At 46.0% G+C, this 12,637-nt stretch overlaps 1 pseudogene; it reads left to right on the plus strand.

Moving 5' to 3' along the window:
• Positions 1-409: 409 nt before the first annotated feature.
• Positions 410-8,842, plus strand: LOC123138304 (exonuclease mut-7 homolog; annotated as a pseudogene).
• Positions 8,843-12,637: the final 3,795 nt, after the last annotated feature.

Here is a 12,637-nt window from a genome sequence, read left to right on the forward strand (position 1 = left end):
GGACAACCTGCATCCGGAAACCCTGGAGGCGATGGCCAGCAATGAGGGCCTCTCGTTGGCCCTCGATCTCAACATACAGAAAGTCCAGACAGACTGTGTGGCTACTGTCAATCACATCGGAGAGCCTTTTCTAGGCCCAAGTAAAGTTATCCTGGAGGAGATCAAGATGAAGCTTCAGATGTTTCCAGAATCTGAAGTCATCCACGAGAGACGTGATCATAATTTCGAAGCGTATATGCTTGCGAAAGCTGCTACTACTTTAGGCCCGGGACGCCATCTTTGGCTAACGGTAACCCCAAACATAATTTGTATTCCTATGACTGTTGAGTTTTAATATAGCAGCTTTCAGCCCTCAAAAAAAAAAAAAAAGGTGCGACAACGTTTTACTCCCTAAGAAAAAAGGCGTGCTTTGGTCTTTCCTTCTCCCCCTAAAAAAAAGTCTTTCCTTCTTCGATCCCTCCCCACTCCCACCGGCTCCGATGGACCCCGCACCGGCGCCACCGCCGCCGCTCGCGGCACAACTGGTCACCGGCGACGCGTCCTCGCCGGCGCTATCCCACCTCCTCCGGTCCCTCGCCGCCGCCCGCATCGTCGCCTTCGACGCTGAGTGGAAGCCACGCCGCCGTGCTCCTTCCGCCCCCAGCGACGACGCCTCGCCAGCTCCCCCTAATCCGACGCAGTTGCCAACTGTTACGGTTCTCCAGCTGGCCTGCCGGGGAGAAGACGGGGCAATGAGGTGTTCGTCGTCGACCTCCTCGCCGTGCCGCTCGCCGACCTGTGGGCGCCGCTGAGGGAGCTGTTTGAGCGGCCCGGGGTGCTGAAGCTGGGGTTCCGGTTCAAGCAGGACCTCGCGTACCTCTCCGCCACCTTCACGGCCGCCCTCGGATGCGACTCTGGATTCAACAGGGTAGAGTGCCTGCCGTGCAAATTGTTTTACTGCTTTCTTGACAAGATTGTTCACGATGTTCCGGTAGAATGTCCCAGATCCCTTTCTCTTAGGCAGCATTGTTGTAAGTTGAATTGGTTGAAGCTTTGAAGACTTTGTCTGATGTTTAATTTAATCAGCTACCTGATCACTGCTGTCTCTCAGCTGGTTTTGGAACACGAATTATGCGTCAAAGTCTTGCCCAAGACAAATCTGCCCAGGATTATTACGAGCCAGATTGAAATATCTAAAGTTGCTCCTTGGTACGGGAGATTTCAAGAATCAGCCCTAGAACCCCGAATGGAGGGAGTAATTCGTTGTTCCAAAACCAGCTGAGAGGCAGCAGTAAGCATTAACTTTTTGTGAGTAACACCGCCAGTCATTCATCTTGCAAGGTGGAGCCTTTCTTGGATGTCACCAACGTTTATCACTACCTCAAGGGGCATGACATGCAAAAGAGACTTCCAAAGGAGACCAAGAGTTTGGCTTCAATATGCGAGGAACTGCTGAATGTCTCTTTATCAAAGGTTAGTCTACATAAGTTCGTTTCCTTCATGTCGAGGACTTGCATTTTTCCATGGTATGGTTGCGATAATCGCAAAGTTCAATTGCCATATGAAACCAACTGTTTGGCGAACATTTGCAGAATTGCAGGGCAGTAGAGATTGACACAACTATAAACCAGTGGGAATGTAGGTGTATAATAGCCTTGCCAAATCCAATTGGTTTTGCTTATTACTAACTTACTTGATTTAAAGCAGTATTCCTTACTATACAGATCAACATATCAGATTATAAATTCCTGTCTCCTTTGGTTTACTTGAAGCCTTGTTCATAAAGCAAATTGCTAGTACTATATTGTATGTTCATACGTGGTTAACCAACTTGTGGTATCCTCTCTTAGCACCTGTGACCAGACACATCACACGAGCAAACCTTGAGCAAGTCTGGCACAAAGGCTCATAACAAGTGTCATTGGGGTGTTGAGCTCAAGCCTGGTCCTTTCAATATGCAAGCTTGGTTGCTAACTTTCATTTTCCTCACATAGATGCATCTTAATGTGAGTTCTTTACCTGGGCTCACATGACCAGCATGCAAATTGATCTCGAGCTTGTGGTCCAGAGTTTAATATGGAACCAAATTGAGCTTCTTGGTCTTCCTGCCCAGCCCAAGCAGACAAATAAATCTTATTTATCTTCCTTGTTTTCTTCACTACCAAAAAAATACAATCCTCGCATTTATCTGTTACAGCAGCAGCGCCTTTTAGTCCCAAACAAGTTGGGGTAGGCTAAAGTTGAAACCCATAAGATCTTGAAACCAACACATTTATCTGTTAGCATTATTATTTTGGGACATTTACATTTCTACCCCTGACTCAAACCAACTACTCATATTTACCCCTAATTTTCAGACCTACTCAGTTTTGTCCCTATTTCATTGTGTGGTGTTATAGAAATACCCCCTGAGCAACATTTTTGTCAGGTCTTCTCTGCTTTCCATGCTTCGCAACGTTCCTCTGTAGCTGCCAGTGCTTTCTATTCTTTTGTAGCATCCCTGAAAATATTTATTCTCCCTGAAAACATAAACACCAAAATATAGGAACTGCCATCCATGGAGATGCTCGGGGATGCTACAAAAGAACTGAAAGAACTGGCAACTACAGAGGAATGTCGCAAAGGTTAGAAAGTAGAGAAGACCTGAAGGAAACATCGCTCAGGGGTATTTCTATAACACCACACAACGGAATAGGGGCAAAACTGAGCAGGTCTAAAAATTAGGGGTAAATGTGAGTAGTGGGTTTGAATTAGGGGCAGAAATGGAATTGTCCCTATTATTTAAGGGTTACCCAGTTGTTATCCTTATTTTTTGTACCAGGAACTCCAATGTAGCGATTGGTCATGCCGACCCTTGAGCGAAGGGCAAATACAATATGCTGCATCAGATGCCTACTACTTGCTATATATATTTGATTTGTTCCATCAGAAGGTCAGCATTGAAGGTACTTTTGTCATTCTTAACGCAACTGATTTGATCATGGGAATTTAGTGTTTTTTTCTTTGTATTTCTTGTATGCAAATATTATTTTCTCATGAAAGTTTCAAGTGCTTATCATTAATAAGAACTAAGAAGATTTAACCACTAACAATTTTTGTATTATTTATTACTACTGCAGAAAAATGTTCACCGACAGCTGAAGCTTCAGATGAACATTGCTCACAAAGGGCAAGTGAATGTTCATCGTCAGGAAATGACATTTACTTTGATGGGTATTCGACATCCATCATCACGAAGTACAGCGACAGGATTTTGTTGACAGAGTCAGATACAAAAGCCCGTTCCTCAAGACGAAAAGAAAAGCAAAAGCTGTCGAGTGATGCCAAGTGCAAAGAGAAGTTTGATTACAATACTGAATGGATGGGTCCCCCTCCATGGGATCCTTCCGTTGGTGGAGATGGATACCCAAAGTTTCTGTGTGATGTGATGGTAACAGTTTTCCTAATCTCACCATCTTCGACAAGAGTGGATTTTGTTTGTTTCTTAAAATAACATTGCATAAGATGAACATGAAGTATGACATATTTTACCACCTTATATGTTAGTCAAGTACCCAATTTGTTCTCTATTTGTAAAGGCTGCTAGATTTGATGTGAACAAAACTCAACAGATTGAGGGTCTAGCTAAGCACTTGAGATGTGTTGGACTAGATGCCGCCACTCCATCTTGTAGGAAACCTCAACCAAGGTCTTCCCCTATACTTTCTGCAACACTCCTAATGTAGTTTCTTATTAAGGGATCTTTTTTGTTAATTTATTTTTATTTTTTCTACTCAACTTTAGGGAATTATTAGATCAAATCTACAAGGAAGGAAGAATATTACTAACAAGAGATGCCAAGCTCATAAAGTATCAGTATTTGGCGACTAATCAAGTATACAGAGTGAAAAGCCTGCTCAAACATGATCAACTGGCTGAGGTATGTGCTTATTTTGATATTTTCCATCTTCAGTTTGATCTGTCTGCATGAACTTTTGAAAATTAGTGTAAATTGGCCTTTATGGATGAAAACATTTCTTTCCTTAGTATTTCCCCACTCCTTTTTAGATTTTGTGCACAAACAACATTTTAAAACCTCAACCACTAATATTCAAAAACTAGTCCAAGTGTTTGAAGTTGTTATTTGCGTATGATACTACTAGATTTGTCATAAAAATGCTTTTGTCTCACTCCGCCTATGTTGTCTCAACATAGCCGGTCCCAAGCCCGGGTAAAGGAGGAGGGTTGTGATAGGCTTGGCGAGCCAACGTAAAAACTCAGCCACTCTTATGGAGATGAAACCCAAAAGATTTTCGTTGGGGCGTAACCCTCTCAGCGACGCGCCACATCAGAACCCGGGTGTGGTGGAAAATGGGCAAGGGCCGGGCCGTCACCCCCCAAGTGGCGCGCCGTATCTTGATCCGGATACGGTGGCAAGTGAGCGAGGATCGAGTCGTCGCATCCTTAGTGGCGCGCTACATCGGCGCCCGGATGTAGTGGAAAATGAGCAAGGGTCTTCGCATTTGACTCGACGAGTGCGAAGGGTAAGGAAGCTAGCTGAGCCTAGGAGGATTCGCTTAGGTAGCTGGAACGTAGGGTCTCTGACAGGGAAGCTTTGGGAGCTAGTTGATGCAACAGTGAGGAGAGGTGTTGATATCCTTTGCGTCCAAGAAACCAAATGGAGAGGACAGAAGGCGAAGGAGGTGGAGGATACCGGCTTCAAGCTGTGGTACACGGGGACGGCTGCAAACAGAAATGGCGTAGGCATCTTGATCAACAAGAGCCTCAAGTATGGAGTGGTAGACGTCAGGAGACGTGGGGACCGGATTATCCTGGTCAAGCTGGTAGCTGAGGACTTGGTTCTCAATGTTATCAGCGCATATGCCCCGCAAGTAGGCCACAATGAGAACACCAAGAGGGAGTTCTGGGAAGGCTTGGAAGACATGGTTAGGAGTGTACCGACTGGTGAGAAGCTCTTCATAGGAGGAGACCTCAATGGCCACGTGGGTACATCTAACACAGGTTTTGAAGGGGCGCATGGGGGCTTTGGCTATGGCATCAGGAATCAAGAAGGAGAAGATGTCTTAAGCTTTGCTCTAGCCTACAACATGATTGTAGCTAACACCCTCTTTAGAAAGAGAGAATCACATCTGGTGACTTTTAGTAGTGGCCAACACTCTAGCCAGATTGATTTCATCCTCTCGAGAAGAGAAGATAGGCGTGCGTGCCTAGACTGTAAGGTGATACCTGGGGAGAGTGTTGTACCCCAGCATAAGCTGGTGGTTGCTGACTTCCGCTTTCGGATTCGTGTCCAGCGGGATAAGCGTGCCAAGGTCGCTAGAACGAAGTGGTGGAAGCTCAAGGGGGAGGTAGCTCAGGTGTTCAAGGAGAGGGTATTTAAGGAGGGCCCTTGGGAGGAAGGAGGGGATGCGGACAATATGTGGATGAAGATGGCGACTTGCATTCGTAAGGTGGCCTCGGAGGAGTTTGGAGTGTCCAGGGGAAGGAGAAGCGGAGATAAGGATACCTGGTGGTGGAATGATGATGTCCAGAAGGCGCTTAAAGAGAAGAAAGATTGCTTCAGACGCCTATACCTGGATAGGAGTGCAGACAACATAGAGAAGTACAAGATGGCGAAGAAGGCCGCAAAGCGAGCTGTTGGTGAAGCAAGGGGTCGGGCATATGAGGACCTCTACCAACGGTTAGGCACGAAGGAAGGTGAAAGGGACATCTATAAGATGGCTAAGATCCGGGAGAGGAAGACGAGGGATATTGGCCAAGTCAAATGCATCAAGGACGGAGCAGGCCAACTCTTGGTGAAGGACGAAGAGATTAAGCATAGATGGCGGGAGTACTTCGACAAGCTGTTCAATGGGGAGAATGAGAGTTCTACCATTGAACTGAATGACTCCTTGGATGAGACCAACATGCGTTTTGTGCGGCGCATCCAGGAGTCTGAGGTGAAGGAGGCTTTAAAAAGGATGAAAGGAGGCAAGGCGATGGGCCCTGATTGTATCCCCATTGAGGTGTGGAAAGGTCTCGGGGACATAGCGATAGTATGGCTAACCAAGCTTTTCAACCTCATTTTTCGGGCAAACAAGATGCCAGAAGAATGGAGACGGAGTATATTAGTACCAATCTTCAAGAACAAGGGGGATGTTCAGAGTTGTACTAATTACCGTGGAATTAAGCTGATGAGCCATACAATGAAGCTATGGGAGAGAGTCATTGAGCACCGCTTAAGAAGAATGACAAGCGTGACCAAAAATCAGTTTGGTTTCATGCTTGGGAGGTCGACCATGGAAGCCATTTTCTTGGTACGACAACTTATGGAGAGATATAGGGAGCATAAGAAGGACTTGCATATGGTGTTCATTGACTTGGAGAAGGCCTATGATAAGATACTGCGGAATGTCATGTGGTGGGCCTTGGAGAAACACAAAGTCCCAGCAAAGTACATTACCCTCATCAAGGACATGTACAATAATGTTGTGACAAGTGTTCGAACAAGTGATGTCGACACCGATGACTTCCCGATTAAGATAGGACTGCATCAGGGGTCAGCTTTGAGCCCTTATCTTTTTGCATTGGTGATGGATGAGGTCACAAGGGGTATACAAGGAGATATCCCATGGTGTATGCTCTTTGCGGATGATGTGGTGCTAGTTGACGATAGTCGGACAGGGGTAAATAGGAAGTTAGAGTTATGGAGACAAACCTTGGAATCGAAAGGGTTTAGGCTTAGTAGAACTAAAACCGAGTACATGATGTGCGGTTTCAGTACTACTAGCCGTGAGGAGGAGGTTAGCCTTGATGGCCAGGTGGTACCTCGGAAGGACACCTTTCGGTATTTGGGGTCAATGTTGCAGGAGGATGGGGGTATTGATGAAGATGTGAACCATCGAATCAAAGCCGGATGGATGAAGTGGCGCCAAGCTTCTGGCATTCTCTGTGACAAGAGAGTGCCACAAAAGCTAAAAGGCAAGTTCTACAGGACGGCGGTTCGACCCGCAATGTTGTATGGCGCGGAGTGTTGGCCGACTAAAAGGCGACATGTTCAACAGTTAGGTGTGGCGGAGATGCGTATGTTGAGATGGATGTGTGGCCACACGAGGAAGGATCGAGTCCGGAATGATGATATACGAGATAGAGTTGGGGTAGCACCAATTGAGGAGAAGCTTGTCCAACATCGTTTGAGATGGTTTGGGCATATTCAGCGCAGGCCTCCAGAAGCTCCAGTGCATAGCGGACGGCTAAAGCGTGCGGAGAATGTCAAGAGAGGGCGGGGTCGACCGATTTTGACATGGGAGGAGTCCGTTAAGAGAGACCTGAAGGATTGGAGTATCGACAAAGAGCTAGCTATGGACAGGGGTGCGTGGAAGCTTGCTATCCATGTGCCAGAGCCATGAGTTGGTTGCGAGATCTTATGGGTTTCACCTCTAGCCTACCCCAACTTGTTTGGGACTAAAGGCTTTGTTGTTGTTGTTGTTGTTGTTGTTGTTGTTGTATTTTTTATAATATTTACTAGCATGTAAATACAGAATTCCTATGAAAAGCAAATGCAAATACAGAAAGTAATGGTCAAAGCCACAAACGAGCATACTGGAGACCATGCCACGTCCAAAAAGACAAGTTAACAAAGGAACCGATGTAATATTGTAAGTGTTGACTTGAAAAATAATGTGGAAATAGACCAATGCTCGTGAAACATCTAGAAGCAATGACTTGAAGTAATAAAACCAAAGGTCACTGTTTACATGTGATACTCTAGCAGTTGTCACTTCTCTAGCAGTTGTCACTTTTGATTTAGTCATTTACTTGTATCTCTATCTACTACATACTTATAAAACCGAGGCAAAAACTCGCAAAAAAAAGAGAGGCAAAAGCTTTGCCTATTTCATTGATTAACAAGGAGTTCAATAAAAAGAATTAAAAAAACTGTGTTGCCCTCCTCCAACTCTGCAAACCGCCCTGACAGCCAGACCCCACCGCGGACGCACTCATCTGGCCTTACAACACCCCTGCAGCTGTTAGTGGACTCTGGTTGCACATTGCCACTTGAACACAAGTTCACTGAGCATCCCGCAGCTACATATCCAAGCAGTCCATGCTGAGAAGTCAGATGCGACAGTGATGGATTGACAAGAATGTATTGGCCTCTGCGCTGCCGCCCTTACCCACGGAGGCAGCGGAAAGGGGTAGGGATGGTAGGGTGAGGAGTGGACACACCCTTGGCCACTAGCTTTTCCAAGGAGGCGAGAGAGTGATAGGGGAGCCTGAGACAGAATCTTTTTCTAGTATTTATATTTGTGCATTGTGCAATAAGGAAATGGCGGAAAGATATTCCAAAGTCCGCTGATTCGTCTGTTTAACTTGCTTGTTGCAGGTGATTGACACCTTCCAGTTAAAGATCTCTGAGGACCGATTAATGTCGAGATGTACAAAGTGCAACGGAAGTTTCATTCAGAAACCATTAACGCTCGAGGAAGCCATAGAAGCCTCCAAAGGTTTTCAGGTCATCCCCTCATGCCTTTTCAACCGAAATATGGAGTTCTGGAAGTGCACTGACTGCAACCAACTCTACTGGGAGGTACTAACTTTGTCCTATGTTCCAGTTTCCACCTCTGAAGTAGTACTTGCTAGTATCGGCGCTGCCTCCTGTATCCAACCACCTCTTTTACAATTTCCGCAGGGAACTCAGTACCACAACGCAGTTCAAAAATTCATGTCAGTCTGCAACATTAGTGAGTGAGCATTGCAGCATTTCATTCTCAAGACGCTCATGTTGTTTTGTATGTGAAATTCAACATGTAGTAGGAAACTGCTCTTTCAATAATGTCACCATCTATGCCTTCGGACAAATCCCAGTCGCAATTTTACTTTATGATGTACAGTCTACAGTATTTCATATGGTAGTACTCCCTCCGTCCGAAAAAGCTAAGCTTGTCCCTCAAATGGATGTATTTAGCACCAAGTTAGTGCTAGATACATCCATTTGAGGGACAAGCTTTTTCGGACAAGCTTTTTCGGACGGAGGGAGTAACACATATGCAAATCGTATGGTAGTAACACATATACATTGATTACCGACAACTGCCTCGTTTGCGTCGTTCTGCCTCGATGAAGTTTTATTGTTCTCACAGTGTTCCTCAGATATCTGCATTGATTCCGAAAAGACGGACCTTGTGCATGTTTTATTTGTTCACCAGCTTAGCTACAAAAGCATTCGACTGATTGTGATCGGTCAAGTGTGATGTAATCAGGTACAATGGAAGCATATTTAGAATTTTCCACTCAAAATACTACAACAAGAACAACAAAGCCTGTGCCGAACAAGTTGAGGTAGGCTAGAGTTGAAACCATAAGTTATCGAAATCAAGTCATGGTTCTTACACTAGGATAACTAACTTCCACGCACCCCTCTCCATGGTTAAATCTTAAGTGATATTCTAGTCCTTCAGATCTCTTTTTATGGACTTCTTTCATGTCAAGTTTGGTCCATCCCGACCTCTCTTGACATTATCAACACACCTACCCATCCGCTATGACGCTTCTGTAGGCCTGTGTTGTATATGCCCAAACCATGCTTCTGTAGGCCTGTGTTGTATATGCCCAAACCATCTTAGACGGTGTTGGACAAGCTTCTCTTCAATCGGTGTCACCCCAACTCTATCAAGTATATCATCATCACCCAATCCATCTCAGACGGTGTTGGACAAGCTTCTCTTCAATCGGTATCACCCAATCCTTTTTTGTGTGGCCACATATCCATGTCAACATGTGCATCTCTGCTACACCTAGCTATTGGACACGTTCTCATTTAGTTGGCCAACATTCAATGTCATACAACATTGCAGGTCGAATCGCCGTCCTATAAAACCTACATTTTTTACTTTTGTGGCACTCTCTTATCATAGAGAACGCCAGAAGCTTGATGCCACTTCATCCATCCAAATTTGATTTGATGGATCACATCTTCATCGATATCATCATCCTTCTGCATCATTGACTGCAAATATCGAAAGGTGCCCTTCCGAGGTACCACGTGCCCATCAAGGAAAACTTCCTCCTCTTGGTTATAGGATCAAATATCGACCAGAAGGGTAGGGGGGGTGACGATGCCATAGACCTAGGGTGAACATGGTTATTAACAGAGAGGTGAACATGGTTGCTCCGACAACACTGAGATATTTGAAGTGGTCGAAAACCCCTATTACATTCGACCAGTCTGACCACCCGCCACGCGTTGCTACCCCTAGGCGGCAAGCGTTGGTGGTCGACCCAATCGTTGGGGGCACCCGACTGACCAAGGATTTGATGGATGGTGGCAGTGGTCTGAATATATTGTACGCTGAGGCCCTCTGGGGAATGGGCATTCTGATGTCCAAACTCAGTGAGAGCAACATGAGGTTCCATGGTATCATCCCGGGAAAGGAAGCCGATTCACTCGGACAGATCACTCTTGATGTGGTTTTCAGTGATTCTTTGAATTACCGCAAGGAAAAGTTGACATTTGAGGTAGTGGATTTTGAAAGTGCCTATTATGCCATTCTAGGCACACCTGCCTATGCTAGCTTCATGGCTCGACCATGTTATGTGTACCTCAAGATGAAGATGCCTGCCCCCAAAGGCGTGATCATGGTCACCGGTAACCGGCAAAGAGCAGAAGATTGTCTTCAGGACGGTGCGAAGATAGCAGATGAGCAGATGGCAGCAGTGGAGTTTCAAGAGTACCAAAAGACAACGGATCCAAGTGATTTGCTGCGTGCCAAGAGGCCAGCCTCAGAATCCGCATTCCAGTCGGCCGGCGAGACAAAGCCGATTCACATTCACCCGACCGACCCAATGCTGCTCCGGCCCATATCTCATCAACACTCGACAGCAAATAGGAAGAAGCGCTCATCCAGTTCCTCCGTGAGAACTGGGACATCTTTGCATGGAAGCCATCTGACATGCCGGGTGTACCCAGGGGACTGGCTGAGCACCGTTTGCGAGTCGATTCGAAGGCAAAACCCGTTAAAGAGCATCTCCGTCGGTCCGCCGCGGAGAAGAGAAAGGTAATTTGCAAGGAGGTGGCTCGACTCCTGGCTACCGAGTTCATCCGCGAGATATACCACTCCGAGTGGCTCATCGATGTCGTTATGGTCCCCAAGAAAGACAAATCACTTCAAATATGTATTGATTTCAAGCACATCAATCGGGCCTGCCCGAAAGATCATTTTCCTCTACCCTGCATCGACCAGATAGTCGACTCAATTGCGGGATGCGAGCGATTGTCCTTTTTGGACGCTTATTCCGGGTATCATCAGATCTGACTGTATGGACCCACGAGATAAAGACAGCTTTCATAACCCTATTCAGGTGTTTTTGCTATTTTACTATGCCCTTTGGCCTCAAGAATGCTGGTGCCACATTCATGCGCATGATTCAGAAGTGCCTGCTCAAATCAGTCGGAATGTGGAAGCATACATGGATGACATAGTGGTTAAGTCACGCAAAGGTTTCGACGTGCTGATTGACCTCGCTGAAACCTTTGCCAACTTAAGAAGATATAATACCAAGCTCAATCCATCAAAGCGCACATTCGGAGTCCCAGGCGGAAAGCTACTCGGTTTTCTTGTTTCTGAACGAGGAATCGACGCAAATCCAGAGAAGATTGGCACAATCCTCCAATGAAGCGCCCTGTACGTGTGCACGATGTTCAGAAGCTTACTGGTTGTTTGGTTGCATTGAGTCGATTCATCTCACGCCTCAGTGAAAAGGCACTGCCTTTTTACTGATTGATGAAGAAGTCTAACAAGTTTGAGTGGAATGACGAAGCTGAAGCAGCGTTTGAAGAGCTCAAAGCCCTGCTTTCCACCCAGCCGGTGCTCGCTGCTCCAGTCAGCAAGGAACCTTTATTGCTTTACATTGCAGCCACTGGACAAGTTGTTAGCACAGTGCTCACGGTCGAGCGGGAAGAAGAAGGCAAAGCCTTCAAAGTTCAGCGCCCTGTGTACTACATTTCAGAAGTCCTGACCCCATCCAAGCAGAGATATCCTCATTATTAGAAGCTTGTTTATGGGATTTACCTAACCACGAAGAAAGTTGCACACTACTTTTCAGACCGCTCAGTTTCAGTCGTCAGCGACGCCCCATTGTCAAAACTTCTGAATAATAGTGATGCAACTGGTCGAGTGGCAAAATGGGCGATTGAACTCCTTCATTTAGATATCAAGTTTAGGCAAAGAAAGCCATTAAGTCCCAAGCTATAGCAGACTTCCTCGCAGAGTGGATTGAACAGCAGCATCCGACTCAGATTCAGTCGGAACATTGGACTATGTTCTTTGATGGGTCCAAAATGTTGAATGGCTCTGGTGCAGGAGTGGTTTTAGTGTCCTCGAGAGTAGACAAGCTCAGCTATGTCCTCCAGATTCACTTTGATTCTTCAAACAATGAAGCTGAGTATGAGGCTCTATTGTATGGGTTGCGTATGGCCATCTCACTCGGCGTCCGACGCTTGATGGTCTACGGCGACTCAGACTTAGTGGTTAATCAAGTAATGAAGGAATGGGACGCTAGGAGTCCAACAATGACCGGTTATTGCAATGCAGTGAGAAAGCTAGAGAAGAAGTTTGAGGGGTTAGAGCTCCACCACATTCCCAGAATCAAGAATCAAGCTGCTGACGACCTGGCGAAG

Source organism: Triticum aestivum, chromosome 6B, assembly GCF_018294505.1.
Source record: "Triticum aestivum cultivar Chinese Spring chromosome 6B, IWGSC CS RefSeq v2.1, whole genome shotgun sequence".
NCBI classification, from domain to species: domain Eukaryota; kingdom Viridiplantae; phylum Streptophyta; class Magnoliopsida; order Poales; family Poaceae; genus Triticum; species Triticum aestivum.